General features: G+C 40.3%; 1 protein-coding gene across 3 annotated transcripts in view; it reads left to right on the top strand.

Annotated features, from left to right (window-relative positions):
- Positions 1–1,324: 1,324 nt before the first annotated feature.
- cntn3a.1 (contactin 3a, tandem duplicate 1) overlaps positions 1,325–19,154 on the top strand; it is a 141,777-nt gene continuing 123,947 nt past the window's right edge. The window contains exon 1 of one of the 3 annotated variants that reach the window (XM_023805038.2): positions 1,325–1,906. The gene's annotated coding sequence lies outside the window, so the exon portion shown is untranslated. Of the gene's footprint in view, positions 1,907–18,865; positions 18,884–19,154 lie in introns of those variants that run through there. The other 2 variants (XM_023805035.2, XM_023805037.2) reach the window with 2 other exon arrangements.

Here is a 19,154-nt window from a genome sequence, read left to right on the forward strand (position 1 = left end):
ACCTTACTTTGTGTACTGGGGCACAGTCAGGCTGGAACAGAAAACTGACTTCCCCAAAATCAGAAGTCCAAAATGTCTATTCCAGAATGACTGTGCTGGACATGGCCCACTGCAAAACATACCAAGTTAATTAAACAGCTTTTTTTTTCCATTTTGTGCACTGTGAAAGACAGTGACAGCCAGACACTGTATTAGCCAGTGAGCTATGCCTGACACTGTATTAGCCAGTGAGCGACCTTGCTGTCCTGGTATCAACTCAATCTAACATTGTCACAAGTTGACAGCTCTCACCAGACATATTTAAGGAGAATTTTGGGAATTCTCTGAGAATGACCCGGACCCCTTTGACTTTAAAAACTGGAATAATATTGTCCATTCACACATGGTGAATTTTACTGTAATTCCCAAAATCCTCAGCCGTGTAGCAATATCAACATCCAGGTTTTTAATGTTCTATTTTGGGTTACCTGTTTCTTTCAGTGAGTTTGAAAAATGACTCAAGATCCCTCAGATGCACGCAGCAACACTGAGCAAAGCCCGAGATGAGGATGAATAATCCAAAGGAGGCGAATCGCTGCAGTGCAGTGTTCTGTAGGCCCTTCCAGGTGTGTCTGACTGCTGTTACTGATGCTGGATCTTCATGCATATATTTAACACACAGCCGAAGGGTTAGCACACAGTCGTCTTTCATTCAGAATATGCAGTACTGACCACGTGTGAAGGTTCTGGCTTCCGTGTGCTGACCCACTATCGCTCTTTGATGGTGATGGCTTTCCTTCCACCCCTGGTCTCTGGTGGGCTACACCTATGACTTTCTAGTGACACCGGTAAAATCTGCACAGCCTTTGTCACTGCAGAGCTTGCCAAATGGGTACAGTGCCAATGATTACACTCCATTTAGCACCACTGAGATGTTCCCTACTAGGACAGGTCATAGTGCTGGACTCAAACTGCGGGCCACCTACACAGGACAAGAGTACAAGACAAGAGAAAGTGGCATGTGCTGTGGGAAGGTGTCTTCTATATATAGGCTTTACGTTTTTTTTTAACTTTTAATTTGAGATATCACATATGCATACACAGTATTATTGCTTTACTTAAGTCCCAAATCAGAGCATCAAATATTAGTTTAAGTACTTATAATACTTATTGAAAATTATAGCGATATTTAGAATATCGTGAGATATAGCCTAACCTACTAATACTCAACCATCAGGGAAAAAAAACGTGGTTAAAAATGCTTTAGGGTGTTTCGTGGCGTTCCCGAGAATTACAGAGTGAGAGTGTGATATGCCGTGGATGGATTTCTGATGCGGAGAAGGAGGGGGCGTGGAGGTGTGTGTGTGTGTGTGTGTGTGTGGAGGGGGGGTATTCTAGTAAGTGAAGACATAGCTCCCCTTCGCCAGTTTGTAGTAGCCTATATCCCACTTCAAGCAGAATGAATACTTTATAATCCACAGCCGGTTTAGCGACACCAGAAGAGCTTGCTCGCGTTTTGCATTAGGCGACATGTAATTGCTCCAGTCGAGAAAAGAGGTTACCTCAGTTTTTTTATTTTCTATACAAATGTATTACTATTATTATTTTAGAAAAACCTGACGCTTCATCGCAAGAGACTTCCTTAGTGAGGCTGAGCCGCTCCTGTTCCCCGGATTGCTGGGATTTTGGTAAATTTGTATTTTCGGGCCATTTCCCCGAGCCGCCGCGCTCAGTGATGCTTCAAGCTGCCGCTTACGGACACGCATTTCTCTTAGTCACTATCTGCCCTGTTATTCTTGCTATACGTTGTTGCTGCCAGAAGAAAGTGGAGTGAAAACATTGTATTGAAACACACTAGAAAGGATACTAGAAAAGGACTAAGAACTTGAATACAAGGGTATAGACTGGAAAACAAACTAAGGCTCAGGTAAGACGATTTTTTTTAAAATATATTTTTATTTATGGTTTTCTTGCTGTTAGTTTGTTGATCTGTCAACTTCCTATGTGTCTCGCAGAAGTGTTTTTACTTATTGTTGCGCATTGTCATTCAATACATTTATTGAAATATTAGAAAATATTTTTATTTCTTGTTATTAATTAGAAATAAAATAGTGCTTATTTGATCACTGGCTGGTGCAAACATGATTAAATTATACCGTGCTTTTAAAGTATCGTGATATTAAACGCAGACTAAGACATCGCAGTTTAGCGTTCTACATGTTGCAGGAGATATTCGCCGGTCGGCATGAAAGATGATCGGTCTTAAGTAATCAGCGAACTCGCAATCATTTAAAATCTTAAAAACAGCGGATCAGGTGCACAGAGAAACCTGTCACTCTTACTGAGATGCGTGTTGCCATTTTCCTGCGTTCCGATACGAATCACGGCGAAGTCTGCAGCTCTGTATCAAGCTTAAATTTCCTATACAATTGTCTCTGCTTTAGATCTTCGTGGTTAGTTTCAAACTGTGAGTCGTAACTATTTTAGTGTCCAGAATAAAGCATCAATCCCCAGCATTTCAAATACCTTAAAGTGGAAAATGTCGTAAATTACCCTCATCTGAGCACTTAAATGTGAATTGTTTTGCCGGTGATTTTTGCGCAGCGTAATACTTTGCCTGCATACCAATTTATTAACGCCGTCATGTGTTGGTGAAAATGACCCGGTTTCCTTGTTGAAGCCTCTCGCATGCGGTCGCTCATCACGTACGAGTCGTTCATCATGTGCAAACGAGCATTGGCTGGAATGATCCCTGGTCTGAACATCTGCGCCTTTCTCCGTCTGTCATGCGATCGGGATGCGCCCAGTGCACAAGGCACAAGGAACCAACTCCAGCTTGTGGTTTTAATGATGCACAATGACCCATAATTACTTAAAATTCTGTCAAAGTGTAACGTGTCCTCTACGCTCACAACACTCGGTAAAAGTACCTCTGTGTTGTTAAAAGGGTAAAAGAACAAAAAGCTATGAGGTTTGTATTCAGGTCGTATGAAAGTTATAAGGAACAGTAACTACGAAGTACTGCTATAATGTAACAATACCGTCTCTTTGCATTGCAATGGCCATGTATTTAAATAAGTCTTAGTTTACAGCGGACAAGTCACTAATTGTTTCCACTGGGTTTGTTAGTATTTCAGTGGGATATGTTCCAAGACAAATTATGACTGAATATCTATTATAATTCAACTAGCTATTGTTTACAGCTAGATAAAATGTTTCTTATGTACAGTGTTTCAACCTGAAGCTATAATAATTTAGTATAAAATTATAATAAAGTAATTCACAGATACTTTTTAAAGATAATATAACTAGATATGTACCGTATATTTGATTCCTTGCGGTTATCATAGCTATTTGTTAAAATGAGCTGCTTAATTACGAATATCTCTGCTGAATATTGTTTTGGTACATATAAAACAGCATTTTAAATGTATTTACTTTAAGCCTGAAAATAGTTCTTCATCAGTATACTGAGTACAGATACAACATGCAGATATTGTACATGGTGGTCAACACAAAGTCTGTAATCAACATGCCAGCTCCACTTTACATTAAGGCTCCCTTCTGCCACTTGTACATGGAAGTAACTCATTAATAATAATAAAAAAAAAATTGCTATAACTTTTTTTATAATTGTCTAGCAATGTTTTGCAAACTCTTACAGCCTAATTAACAACTTAATTATAAACCGTTCATAAGCCCTTTATAAAGGTAGTCTTACTATAAAGTGGAACTAAACACACAAACAGAAGAGCATACAGTATTTTTATTTCAGTGTGTGCTCTTTTTTCCTGCTTTTGTTTTTTTTTCCTGGCTCTTCGGCAGAAATCCGTAGGGATTGTGGGTTTGTGCCACGCTGAGGGCATACTACACATCCCACCCTGCCACGGTGTCGTATTTCTTCAGCCTGGTGTTTTCTTCTCCACTGATGAGCCCCTGGCTCAGTCCCCTCACACTGCCTCCCTCATCTGCTGTCAGAAGGCCTGTCCACGCTGCTGGTTCAGCTCAGTACCCAGTCTGGGGCCATGCCAGAGGAGCTCTATCTGTGTCAGGCTGATGAGTAGTAAGTGGGTCCCTGAAACGCTTCCTACCTGGCCATGGATCAGATGACTTACTGTCGCTGCTTGTTATTGTGACCACATTTGTAGCTGGTGACGACTTAGACTGTTTGGTCTGTCTATGCTGTAGGTCTTGTTTTGGTACCATTTGGGCTGGCGTTTAGCCGAAGCTACAGTTTGACTCGCTCAGTCAAATCTGATCTCCAGACATAGACAGGTACGTGGGGATGGGCTGGCGTCCTAGTGCGCGTACAGCAAATCCCGTAAGCCTTTGGAGCTTGAGAGTGGTGAAGCTAAAAAACCCAATCAAAACATGTCAGGAAGTGAACAAAGTGCAGCAGCTATACATAGACATGCTTGCTGACGTGCAGCGTTTAGATACAAACCAGGGAACCCAAGGGACACATAAAACAAAAGCCATGTAATTACTCCCAATATAATGACAATTTCCTTCAATTTCCGGAACTCGACAGGTAGATGTAGATGTACTTTCCAAGAGAGTGTGGGCGGTGTGGTGAGATTGGTGCTGCTGACAGATCCAGGTAATCCTTTAATCCATGTAACTTGTTTCAACCTGGTGTCACTAAGTAGCATTTGTGTCCTTGCGGATTGGGTATTCCTGAAAACATGCCATGGTCTGGGGAAATATGAGGCAGGAGCTTCTGGAGGTGCCCCCCCCCCCCCTCACGCCTGGGAGACACAGATACATGCAGACACACACACACACACACACAGGCTAAAAAGAAAATTGTGAAGAACTGCAAATGCGAAAGACAAACGCACAGTGTCTCACTGCCTACGGTGTGTCTATTCTTACCGCACTCTACTGGTTTTTGAAAAAGTTAGGAATTCTGTGCGATTTCTCAAAACATGTTTAAGGGAGGGGTGAGGGAGTTTACTCAGCCTTCTCACGAGCAGAAGAACAAGCCATTCACGGTGTATCAAGATAGCAGCTTTCCCTCCAGCTTCTCTCAGGGATCAACAGAGCTTATTTTTAGAAGCTGAGAAGGGCTGTGACATTATGCTGGAGCTGACATACATTGAGCTACACCTGTACAATGTATATAGGACTATTAGTCTTACTGTTGGAAGTAGCGTTGTCAAAAGCATTGAAAGTAACCAATGTATCAATTCTATTGTATATAAGATAATTTCAATACTGATTTTTCATATTATCAATTCTAGAGCCCGTGCTTCTGGTTTTCTGGAAATACATTGGCTTCATGCCAAATGAATACTGATAAAGGGGGCAAACACCACGCAATGTAATATAAAGAGTTTCATATTATAGGTATCTTATATCTGAATTAATGCAATTTTAATTTGCATGAGCCTGTTGTGGTTGAAGTAGAGGTGTGATATGCATTTTTTTAACTGGTTAAAACATTTTTTGTAGTTGGTTAAGCATTTCCGCATTAAAACAATGGTCTCCAATTGTTTTTACCTGCCGGTCATATTTGGCCCCGTACGATCTTGTGAGGTCCTGTTGATTAGTGTTGATCATTCGGATACAAACTTTTAGTCATGCAATTGTTAGACGTGTTTGTGCTTTGAGACTTAAAAAAGTAATGTAAAAGTAATGTATGTCTATTGTACTGTAATAATATAAAGTACCCTAAGTAATCTCATTTTTAATAATGTTTACTGCTAGCTCTGAATGTATTACAGTGAGATTACATTGTCTACTACCCAGCAAACATGAGGCATCCACCCGATGTGTTGATTGCATCCATCGGTCCAGGACCATATCTGTATGTCTGCAGAACATGCAAATGAGGTTCGGTATTTGAACATCTGACTATGACCCCTCTTGGACCTAGATATGCAGTTAAATATTTGAACATCTGGCTAGGAGATTTTTTGGACATCTGTGGACCTGCAAGACAGGTGCAGGATCCAATATTGGACGTTCAGAAGACGTCATGAAAAGACATAGACAAGTCATAAAAACTTCCTTTCTGGCTCCTAAGATGTTGAAGGCCACAAGGGTCAAAATGTGTTTGCTTTTTTCACATTAGCACGCTCAAGATCGACGTGTTAATGCACACAGTTTGCATGTCTTAACGCGTAACAACATGTTACCACGTTAAGAATGTGCCCTTTTGTGGCAGTGTGAAGTAGCAAATTCACCAATGCATCATCAAGACAAACAAGACGTACAAGCCATATTTCACTAGGGGAGAATACAGACCATTGTGTAAGCCAGCAAGTTCCCTACGTTGGGTATATTTCACAGCTGCGTGATCCATACTCACTGTCTATATTTCTGCTTACATGTTCAGTACTCAGTGACTTCAGAGAAGCCATTTCACAGAATGTGTGGAGTTGCAGTGCTTGATTCTGCATTCGCTCTGGTGCCGGTCACACTTAAACAATTCCGTCCATCTGCAGAATATAGAGCAAAAAAAGCGAAAAATGTCAGTCCTTTCTTTGATTATTTCGCAGACCGTATATGACGACACTTTTCCAAACTAGCAAACTAAAAATAAGTCTGAAGTCTAAACTGACTGACGAGTAAATAAGTGTTACACGGGGGCTGGCGTAGCCTCCAGGAAGTTCAGTATCTCTTTTGCATGGAGACGCAGGACTTCCTGTATCAAAAGGGTGTTACTCAAAATCTTTAACGTGCACATTTTATATATGTTGTCACGTTATTATGCGTTAAAACACAAAAAACATGCATGTCAGGAAGTCAATATTAAGCAAGTTAACGCAAAAAATGCTAATGTTTTGACCCTTTAGGTCTTTAATACTTAGGAGACATCTTTTCAAAAGACATATTTTAAACATATATTTGCTGTGTGTACTGTACCCTTATGTTTCACTGACAGGCAATGCACGGGATTTTTTAGATATAGTTACATGAGTTTACAAAAGGCTGTTTTGTTTTTACTGCAAACAAAATTGCAATTGAAATTAAAATTTTATTGGAGTCTCAACACTGTCCTTAAACGTTCTTAGATGGTTAGGAATAACAGCATTTGTGCATTTTTCATAGTGGAATTCATGTCAAACATAAAATAGATAACGGTTTCTTTTTTCTCCCTCTTTACGAGTGTCCTTTTTTGTGTGAATAAAACCTTTGAGCCACAGTTGTGCTTTTTGATTGAAAAACAAAGTCCTCTTTATGCACACAGTGTTTCGCTCAATGCTGCGGCTTGGACTCAGAGTGGGTCCGTAAAGCCCAGAAACGCTTACAGAGAAACGCAGTGTGTGCCTTGGCCTCTCTCTCAAGCACGACCCTGTCACTTACTTTTGTATACAGATGGGTTGCTTTCACGCAACAGTTTCGTCAAAATGGACAAAACTACCTGTGGGATCTGAAACAGCCCGCCAACGTCCATTGATGGATCGCTAGGTCCTGCCAGGTCAGATGGGAGATGGAGACTGTAAAATATGCATTTGGCTCTGTCATTTTTTCTCTTTTGTGCTGGATCAGGTTGGAGTTAGACATGATTCAAAACTAGGGAGAAACAGCTCATGGATTTAGTGTGAATCCCATCACACAAGGTAGTACTAGAAGAACTGTTCTATTCATGTAGACTTTTAAAAATATTTGTACATTGGGAGGTGCCAGGGTAAACAAGTAATCATCATAATCATTCCAGTTCATGTTAAATATCTTGTGTGCTGTAGTGGTTACCTTTCAGCCAGACAGAAATCAAGGACCAAGACGTATTCCCTTGCCAGAAGCAGAGCAGATGGCGTAACGATGAAAGACATGAAACTGTCTGAGGTTCAGATCACTCCCATTTACTTTTAATTATTATTTTTGTTTCATGGTGGAGTTTATTATGTTTTCTTTCGTTTTTTTCCTTTTTGAGAGTAAGTGATACCATAGCAGATTAAAAAGGCCAGGGAGCTGTAAGCAACAGCCCTGATCCCCCCCCCCCCCCCCCCTTCCCCCCTCACTCGGTCTCCTCTGGCTCAAATTGGAATGTGCATCAGACTTTTCATTTTCATTAGTCAGGAGGTTTGATTGATATTGAAGGCAGTGGATGAGAAACATCAAAGAAACAAAAATCTTTCTGGAAAGCTGCTTTTGCTTTGACACAGAGGAGTGCGCATTGTCCAGTAAATGCAACGACATCACCAGCCTTTATTCATTGTAGTAAAGGCATGTGATGCATCAATGAGGAAATGGGATCGTCTTGAGAGAATAAATATCATGGTCAGTTATCTCAAAAATGAAATAAAGTGAAAAAGTGCTAAATTATGCTATAATTACATCCTCAACAACAACAATAATAATAATAATAAGTCACTTATATCTGCATTTCTCATGACCCTACTCAGAGTAAGCAATTGGAAAATGGATGGAGGAGTGGATCGATCTATCTATCTATCTATCTATCTATCTATCTATCTATCTATCTATCTATCTATCTATCTATCTATCTACAGTATCTATCTATCTATCTATCTATCTATCTATCTATCGATCTATCTAATGTACAGTATGTCTGTCTGTGTTTTTTGGCATTTCAGGGCTGTGTTTATATATGTATATAAGCAGGAATGAAATTGCTACTTTTTTGCACTGGGACCCAATTGTTACCATGCCAGCTCAGTTGCAACCCTATATGAGGTATAGGTTTAAATTGACACTATGATCAAGCACGCAGTGCACTCTGCAATTAACGCCATTCAGGGCCTATTGCACACATTTGATTGTATGTACCAGTGAATCTGTGGTTTGGATTCTTGGATTGTTCGAGTGTTCATTTGTTTTACACTGAGCATTTACAGACCCAAGACCCATTTATATAGGTTAATTCTAGGATTGGGGCTGGGAAAGCTGATCGTGGATCAGCGTAGGAGCTTGCTGGTCTTAAAATGCTTCCATTTCCAACTCTGCCTCACCACCCTTTCAGAACTTACAGTACCGCGACCCACCCATGGTTTGAGAATCGTTGGTCTAAGATATTTTGAATAATTTCATGCTAAGCAAATAAAACTGTAATAGGAAATTGTTCTACTGGCAGGAACTAAACCCAAACACCACCACATAATCTAATACCTAAAATGACATGTTGCTTTTTGCAAATTTAATTTTAGAATATTTGCAGTGAAGATAAACCTGATACTGTAGTACATGGAAATGTAAAGGGCAGTTTAGCTCCCAATGAGCAAATCTGTCAGAAAACCCTGAACGATGTCACATGCGTCTGTCTCATACTGACAACAACCAATGCAAGATTTGTCAATGAAAACCTATGGAGTGCAGCAATTTTTTTGTTCTACAAAATCTGTGGAATGGCAGCATCATTTGTATGTGTGCCTGGATCTTCGCTACGCTTTTCTATGATGCAGCAGTCAAATTATGGAAGCTGACTTTTAGCAAAGGCAGTGTAGAGAGGCACTGGTGGAAAAATTTCAGCAGTTGGACTGTTCAGAAGACAGCAGTGTGTGTACTACTGATGATATGTGGAAAGCATGTTTTACTATTCCATGCCATCCCTATTTTATTGTGTACTGCACGACTTTCTCCAGGTGTTATGGTATCTATTTCTACAGATAGATTTTTTTTCTTCAATTGAGGCCACTAAAAAAAAATCATGAAAATCAGTGAATCTGCAGAAATGTTAAGTTACTTTAGAATCAGGCTGGTAAATGGGTTTTCCTCATCGAGAAACACTGAAACAAACTTGACAATGGGAGAATAGTTTTTAATTCTTCTGAGCCCTTTATACTAATAGTGTCACCCGGATCATACCTTCTTTCTGGAAGTGTTTTCAAAAGCAACTCGCTGAATGAGCTCAGAGCTCCATAATATACCCTCTAGTCTCCGTTAATTTATTAAAATGCATTGCATATTTAAGGTACCACAGCCTGTGTTATATGTAGAAGCACACATTTTAACAGCACAACCTGCTTATGGCTACGGAAACCCAAACTTAAAATAATGTAACATTGGTAAGAGGTTGGATTTGGGTCATATTTTACAGTGCATAGTTGATGGGAATCGATCTTCAGCCTCTTATCTGCTTTTCTGCTTTAGTAGTTTGACTGGATTTGGTGCATTGGGGAGAAATTTGGGAATTTGCAGAGTGTGCACTATTGACCTGGATGCCGCCCCCCCCACACTGAGCTTCATTTTTAAACAATCTGACCTCTTGCACGTTATTGTTTTGGTGGCCATGGCCAGATTTTAGCTTCAATCCATTGATCTTTTCCTTTTGTCCCATTATGCTGTACTGCTCTCCAGTCCCATCTTTTGCCCCCCATATCCGTCTATTACAAAATTCCGAGTGTGTTGTGCAGCTTATATTTGTTGTGCTGAGAATGGAAAAATGAAATGGGATTTCTGTGTGTATTCCTTATCGAGGCAAAGACCCGGTCTGGTCATACGGGACGACCTCACTGGTCTTAATTCAAACAGGGTAAGTTGAACTGGCAGTTCATGTTTCTCTGGAGACACAAAGGCTATAAAGATTGAAGTTTCTTGTGTAATGGCTATAAGCTCTCTTTTAATTTACAATATAAAGATTGTAAAATGAGCCCTTGCTGCTTGTAAAGCACAAATGGAAATGCTTTTACATAAACCTGTAAATTTCGCTTGCTGGGTCCTAAATAATCATTTCCCAGGACCTCCATTAAGCATGTAACGCCACTTACAACAGATATTAAAAGCAAATGTTTGACAGCTGTTCCTTTAATGCATTTATGATGACTGTGTTCTTGGCACGATGTGTGTTTTTTGAAAATGATCCAAGTGCCCCTGATTAATTGCAAAGCCCAGTGTTCAGCATACAGTAGCTCCTTCGCTGTCCTCTAAGTGAGACTCTGTTTTGGACCTTATATAGATGCTCCTTTCATTTGATGGATATCCAAGCAGATGTGATGAGGAGTTGAAAAGTGATCAATGATCATTATGGGATGAATGCTGGGTGGTGTGTGGCTGAGTCAGCTAGGGAGCCGCGCCTCTGATAGGAAGGTCTCCCGTTTAAATCCCAGGATCAGAATAGTGATCCTTAACCCCTAATTGCTTTAGCGAGCTTGAGTGCCTGGCCTTACTTAATTAATTATGCTTCGCTTTGAAGAAATACACCTGCTAAATAAATAAAATGCAAATACTACACAGGTTCAAATCCTAAAAAGAGCAACACAGGTTCTGTGGGCAGCATATAGCATAGTGCTGAAGACCAGATTTTAATCTGGATTTCGCAGCTTCTAGTCCAACGAGGCTGCTGTTGTACCACTGAGAGTTACTTGACCTAATTTTTTGCATCAAAACATCCAGAGATTTCAATGACTTGATTTTCGGTTGTTTTGGAAGGGTTAGCGACACAACAAACAGAAAAATATTTCTTCATAAATTGTGGTTTTGGAGTTATTATTTTTTTTATCTAAACTGACATACTCAAAAAAGGCTGTTAACTGCAGAGTTTTAGCAGATTTAACCTGTGTAATTGACTGTAGTTGAAGACTTGATCAATGTTGGTAAAAGTTCTTTTTCAGCACTCATATCTACTATGAATTTTACTGCAATCGTATTTCCTCACAGGGCTCTGTTATTTTGTTGGTCTTGGGATTATTAGTTCCTTTTTTTGCTTTCTCACTATTGATCTTTGAATTTACTGAAAATCTGCTGTATTTAAAGCAATACAATGAAAAGGCTATATGAGAAAAAATCCACCAATATGGTGTTTTTTTTTTTTTAAATCTCACGCCATCATTACCCATTTAAATCTTTGATAAAAGAACAGAGAAACAGTTAATACTGGACATCCAGTTTTTTGCAAATTTCTGAGAAGAGTTACTTAACAGATTCATACTGTGGGAAAGACGCAGCGAGCCGGCTCAGCTCTGTGCTTTGTGGGGAATGGTCAGCCGCATCGTTTTGTTCATCTTGCTCCAGCTTCATGATCACTCTCAAAGAAGCATAAACACCAGCTTTTGATGGCGTTACAGAAGAGGATTTCTGTTCTGCATGTCTTACTTTTAAAATCTCGCATCTGTCCCTGTCTCTGGCCTGCCCCTCATTCTGCTGGTTGTAAATGTGAATCCAGTTATGAAAATATAGTCTAAGTTAATAATGGAATTTAATCAGAATGAATGTTTCAGCCGTGAAGGTCATACTATATGCAGAGGGCAGAGCGGAAGAAAATACTCTTATTTCTGAAATTCTGCTGGACATGGTAGTGGTTCCATCTGTGCCTGTCGTGTGTCATACTGGCATCTGGGACCTGTCCCACAGTTTTGGTTAGCGGTGGCACCTGTATCTGTTCTGTCCCCCTCCCCGCTGCCCATCCTCTGTGCCCATAGTGTGTAAATGAAATGGGTTTCCTCACGAATGGATTGTGAAATGCTGTACCCCTAACTGTCACACCATGCCTGGCGTTTGTCACATTAGCTGGAGATACTGGTGGTGCAGGCAGGGCTGCATGGATGTGGAGGGTGGAATTCGTAGCTGATGGAAATGGAAAATATCTCCACTATCATGAGGAAATCAAATCTGGATGTTAAACACAGTGTGGGCAAATAATCGTTGGATTGATTCAATATTTGGGGGTGGTTACTCAAGTGATTAAAAGAGCTTGCATGGGTTTTTCCCTCCATGTTGCCAGATTCCGAAACCTGATCCAGCAGGCAGTTATAGCCCTGCCTTTACCTGGTGCCCCGGGTTCGAGTGACACGTGGTTTTCAGGGGAGCTCTTTTTCCCGGCGTGCACCACAACTTCACAAGTCACATGCACGCGCGTATCTATAAGCACAAGGCAGCGCGGTCAGTAACAGGGCTACTGCAAAAAACATTCTAGGTTTTCAAGGGAGCTTGTGTCCTTTTCAGGGAAGCCAAATTCCCCCGTAATTCCCACCATGCTGGCCCCCTTTTGGCATATCAGTTTTCCACTTTCCACTGTGCTAACAAAAAACAGCCAGCCAGTTGTTTGTTTAATTCTTTTGTCACACCCAGAGGTGGGCAATTCGAGTCACATGACTTGACTCGAGTCAGATTCTTCATTTTTTTTTTTTTGGACAGGAGATTTGCGTTCCAGTTTATGAAAAAGACTCAACTTGACTTAGACTTGGATATTACTGACTTGAGACTTAGACTTACTGTAAATTACTTGTAACGTCGCACATTGTATCACTGCAGTTAATATTACTTTCCACCTTGATTTTTTTGTCACGGCCTTCACGACTGTGCTTCTGACTGCTTTTATTGGAACCTCAAAAATGGTGTGTGCCCATGAACGACAGAAGCCACACCACACTCACAAAATGGGAGACGTGTGATTTGTTGGTGAACTCAGAAGGTTAGCAGGGAGGAACCATTCATACCAAAAACTATAGACTTTGGCTACTCAAATTTCTATGTGGATGAAGAAAAACAGACAGCAGTATTTAAAACATGTGGGATAAAGGTTGGCAAACTAGCAATAACTTACCCAATGTGCAAATTAGCAATTTGCGTTAATGTTAAATGTTCTTGCCCATGCTGACATTAAATTAGTGATATTGTTGCATTTTCTAAAGCTTTTCTAATGCTCTGACAGGAGGCTAGGGTTAGGGATAGGAGGGTAAACTTTCCAGTGCTGGTTGAAATCCTTGGAAAATTCTTGCTGGGGACTGTTATGTGTTCATGTATAGTTTTCCTTTCAATGCTCTGTTTGTTGATTGTTTGGTCTTATGCCTTAACATTGTGGCAGACATTAGGGGTGCGACGGTACACATGGTTCGGTATAAACCTTGATTTTGAGTTCATGGTTCAGTGCAATTTCAGCAGAGCAGGGAAATCTGAATTTCTTTTGAAATTATTTTGTTATTAAAACTGCAAACAAACACTATTAGGAACTGCTGTAAAGTAATAGCAAAGTGTATGTTGCCATTACTGGAAAACAAAACCTGCTTGGTCCTGACGTATTTTAGTCAGTGTGTAATTACCCGCATGTGTGCGTCTTACTGTCTTTAGTGTGTGACTTCGTGTGACCTCCATGTGTTTCACTGCCATTCTGTGTTGCTGTATTGTTGTTTAAGTGCGGATCTTTTCAGGACTACGTTAAAAAAGCAACTTACAAGGTCCATAAAGACATGGCTGTGTGAGTTTTGTGTGGAAAAACTTGACTGAGCCTACCATTCTGTGCCTCCTCGTGTTTGTTGGCAGTCGCCATCACAATGCCTCAGTCTGCCCAGTGCCACAATATAATGAACTAGCTTCTGTTTTCTCTACTACCAACTAAGGTCGCATATCTATGCCTAATTGTTTTGTTTAGGTCTGAATTTCCTGGCAAAAGCATCTTAAGTGCCACAGAGAGGCTGCTTCTGCCTTGTTCCGTTTGTACACACACTTGGGTGATGTCGTCCCAAGAGATAAAAACAGTACGCAAGCTACAATGCGATATGGTCAAAGCGAGAAACTCTACCCGCAGACAGCTATCCAAGTGAATGATAGTGATGTCCAATTCATGAACGAATTGTTCTTTTGAATTGGTTCTTTTCAGTGAAATGGTTGAACTGGTTTTCAAATCAAAAAGAATTCACACATTGCACAGGTCAAAGTCTTAGATTTAAAAAATCTGAAAATATTTCACAAATTATCATACAAAAACACACAACAACCTTGTATTCCTGCTGTCTGCAGCCATGTTGCCTTGCATGCCGCTCCCCATTCCGCGCGCAGTCCCTTGTATTCCTGCTGTCTGCAGCCATGTTGCCTTGCATGCCGCTCCCCATTCCGCGCGCAGTCCCTTGTATTCCTGCTGTCTGCAGCCATGTTGCCTTGCATGCCGCTCCCCATTCCGCACGCAGTCCCTTGTATTCCTGCTGTCTGCAGCCATGTTGCCTTGCATGCCGCTCCCCATTCCGCACGCAGTCCCTTGTATTTCTGCTGTCTGCAGCCATGTTGCCTTGCATGCCGCTCCCCATTCCGCACGCAGTCCCTTGTATTCCTGCTGTCTGCAGCCATGTTGCCTTGCATGCCGCTCCCCATTCCGCGCGCAGTCCCTTGTATTTCTGCTGTCTGCAGCCATGTTGCCTTGCATGCCGCTCCCCATTCCGCACGCAGTCCCTTGTATTTCTGCTGTCTGCACGCCCAGCTGCATGGTGCCTGTGGCTCACAGCTCCCAACCAGTTAGCCAGTTCAGCAAGGGCCATTCAAACGGCTACTAGGCAATTCTCCTAGATCCATTTATGTATTATTATTATTTCTTATTTTAAATGCATGTAATTACATTATTGGCCACTTTTTTTTTTATTATTTTGTTAATTTTGTTTGTTGTAAGTTGCTAAATTTTGGAATCGCCTTCTTTCCTTATTACCCCCCTTTATTTCATGCATGATCTTTGCACCGACCAAAACATGCCTTCTACAGTCTAAGATTAATTATTTTCTCTGCTTTGTTTTTGGTCGACAATAGGCTATTTCTGCAGTTGGCAGATTGTGGACATGCAACCAAGAAAAAAAAAAAATAAATTCCGAAAAGTTAAAATTCTGTAGAGTGTCCTTTTATCTGAGGGGGGTTATAGATCATCCAATATTTTCACCTAAAACCCGTTAAATATGTGGTCAGTCTGTGTTTAGCCCCTCTCACACTTGGAAAAGGAAAGAATTTAATTAGTATGTAAAGGCTGATGCATTCACGTCACAGGACCAGGGTGAAAGATGATACACGGTACGTTTTTATTTGAATCTTCCGCTTTGTCTGGTTGTCATGACTAGCTCTGTGTGGCTTTGTTTGTTTTCCCTGCACATCATTTTGAAGCTTTGTGACGTTAATGTTTTGTAGTTCACCCTGTACCTTGTTTTAATCTAACTCCACGTTACAGAACAAACAAAAAAAAAGCAAAAACAGAAAAAAGTGCCCGATTCTGTGATCAGTTGCAGCAGAATGTCACCTGTCCCACTCACAACATGCTGCCAGGGATCCTCTCCCCAATTAGTCCCAGCTGGATCCCTTCTCCCTAACAAGAGGCGGCCCACCGCGTTTCCCCGCGGAGGAGATGCAAGGCTCTGTGGTGCCTGGCAGATCAGAGGAGCACTGGCTGTTATCCTTTTTTTTTTTGTTTAATTTTCTCTGAGAAATCCTGTAGTTCCCATGATGCACTCAGCCCCGGAGCAATCTGCTGCTGAAGAGCATTTCCTGTGTGTTTTACGGAGCAGGTAGTGGACAGAACCATGGGGAAAAACAGCAGGAAGTCAAGGCAGGATGTTGGCGCATGTGAATGGAGCGTGAAATGTGCAGGTGTCAAGTGGGAGTGCGAGGGGTCTCCACAGTGACTCAGCAGGGGGTGCTTCTGCTGCGTGATTGGATGGCTGTCCAACAAGAAATGCACCATTCATCTGGGGGAATTGCCTTGAAATTCACTTTAGTTCAGAGATTTATCAATCTTGATTAAATATAACGCTTATGTTTTATGATATAACGAGATACACAGCTACACATATACATATTAACAAAGTGAGAACCTAATAGGACTGCTCAATGGCCAGTAAGTGCAACATAAGAGCATCCAAAAAACAATCATATTCACAATCTGCTGTCAGACAGCTCTGTTATAGCATATAGTCTTTTCCTTAAGTGTGTTTAGATCACCCAGTTCCGCACATGTTCTACCAGCTGATAAAAGTGATTTCTTCAAAGGTGTGACAAATTTCAAAGTGTCCAAAAACGATGTACGATCATATTAAATGAGAAAAACAGCTTTCAACGTGTATTCAGCTTTCAACGTGGAGTTTGGTATTTAATTCTTTTGTGACTGAAAAAATGAAACAGTTTTTCAGGTTATGAAGTTCATACACAAGTGGTTATAATGAGCAGTTGTGGGCTTTAATATGCATATTTTTGATACAAATCACTTTATTTCTGCATGATGTTACTGAATTCATGAATATGCCACATTATGCTATTAGGGGTTAGATTTCACTGCAGCTGTTCATTTCAGAATTTATTTGGAATAAAACATTTCAATTGTTCATTTACATATCAGATTTTGTGTTCAATATATCACATGCGCGAACCGGGTTTCGGTTTTAATTCAATGCTTTAATTTTACTTTTCAGTCATAACCACATTTCAATACAGTAATCCCATGCAGCCTATGGCAGGTTACGTTCCAAACACATCAGCGATAGGTGAAAATCCGCGATATAGAAAGACGTACGTATAAATAAACATCTTTTTAATATAGTTTAAGCCTTAAAGCTTTAAAAACATGTAAACTTATTAAAACACACTTTGTAAACACATATGATATGTGGATGTCGGGCTAAGGATATGAGTAACATATAAACATAATAATAATAATATGTAATGTATTGTGATGCGTCCAGGAATAATCCGCGATATAGCGGGGGATCACTGTACTAGTTAAAAATTTTCTGGAATCGTATATTATGAGCAAATAGCTCTAAAGTGGATAGTGAAATATTTGAAAATATTTATTTGTTTTTGTTTATTTTTGTTTTTAATACAACATTTGTCATTACCACCCTGTTACTTGCACCAAGTATGTTCCATCATAAGACACATTTGTACAAAACCGTACAGAAAAAGTTCCTTTGTTTTCCTGTTGCAGCTCCACTGCACATATTTGCCTGACCATGCCAGCCTCGCTCTCCCTGACACCTACCTGTCTATGCCAGTCTCAAAGGGAACAACAAGGTTCCGCCAATTCTGGCAGAATAAATTTCCATGACTTTTCCAAAACTTTTCCTGTACCATAAGAAAATTTTCCAGAACCCACAAGTTTCTAAAACTAAAGTAGTTAGAACAGTATTTGTATAAGGAAAAATAATTTTCGGTACGGTAATAGCCAATCTGCTTAACAAATTAACACAGATGGTGGACAACTTTCGCCAATGTGCAAACAGTGTTGAATTATTAAGAAAATTAATCCCAATAGTAAAATAATTATACTTGCCTTATGATTGGTAGAGGCAAACGGAGTCAAAAACAGGAAACTGTGATCAAAGAATTCAAATGCGTGCAAATAACTAAACAAAACAATAAAAACCGGAATCGCGAGCAAAAAAGCAGCGATCTCAAATACGCGAAATCTGCGCGGTAAAAGTGCCGGAAACTGATATTTAACAAGGTTTTTTTTGTTTTGTTTACCAAGGTAGTTAAGTATTGACTTCCGCTCGTACATTTCCGTTAGCGCGTTGCGGAACGCAGCGGGAAACAAAAATGAACAAGGCTAGTTTCCAAAACTTTTCCTCTCTATCCAAGAATTCCAAAGCTTATCCAGGGCATGGAAAAAATATTTCAAAATTCCAAAACTTTTCCAATTTTTCCATGACCGCGGGTACCCTGGAACAAGGCTGGGGTACATGTGGGCTGTGATGTCTTTTCCTCATTGTGGTCACATGCACGCATACACACTATGGGTAATTCTAAGATGCTAGTTAGACTAACTGCACACAGTATAGGGAGAGCATGCAAACACTCATGCTCAGACATGACGTTTGGTCCCTGCTACAGTATGTAATATACAGTATTCATGACTAGATACACACAGACAGGATAAGCAGAATTCAAAACCACAAGCAGAACTAGTCTCTGAGTTACCATGACATCCGAAGTTAGTGTTAGCGAAGTAATTAAAACACAATAACATAAATAACTTTTGTCATATTTTTTGTTGTAAGCAGGCTGCCATCAATAGAAGCACCCATATTCTATTATTGAACTGTCTGGGTCCACAGGGCAAACAATAAGTCAGTATTTTAAAAGCAATGCTTAAGGATGTTACTTCAGAATTACATCGATTTTCACCCCTTCACTACTCGGTATGTGACCTGGAGCACTAAGGAAATTACTGTCCAGATGAGCCAAACGAGTCTTTGGAGTTTGAGCACTAATTATATGGTAAAGTCTCTGAGTGAAGGAGGGAAAAACATATCAGGTGTGTGTGTGTGTTTACACGAGTCACTGCAGTGATCAGTGATTGGTGATTATGATGCGATCGAGTGCCTTACACCAGGAGTACATATGAGAAATGTGCAAAATCCTTGATAACTAACATAATATGGATCAGGTTTTAGAGTTTGTCAACTTTAATGTTTTTTTCTGGTCATGACGTATTCATTTATTAACATGCACTGTGAGTGAAAACAATTTCCCTGAATTATTATTAGACGTAGTGTCTCACACTCTCCATTGCAGGAAAACACGCA

This window comes from Paramormyrops kingsleyae, chromosome 6 (assembly GCF_048594095.1).
Source record: "Paramormyrops kingsleyae isolate MSU_618 chromosome 6, PKINGS_0.4, whole genome shotgun sequence".
NCBI lineage: Eukaryota > Metazoa > Chordata > Actinopteri > Osteoglossiformes > Mormyridae > Paramormyrops > Paramormyrops kingsleyae.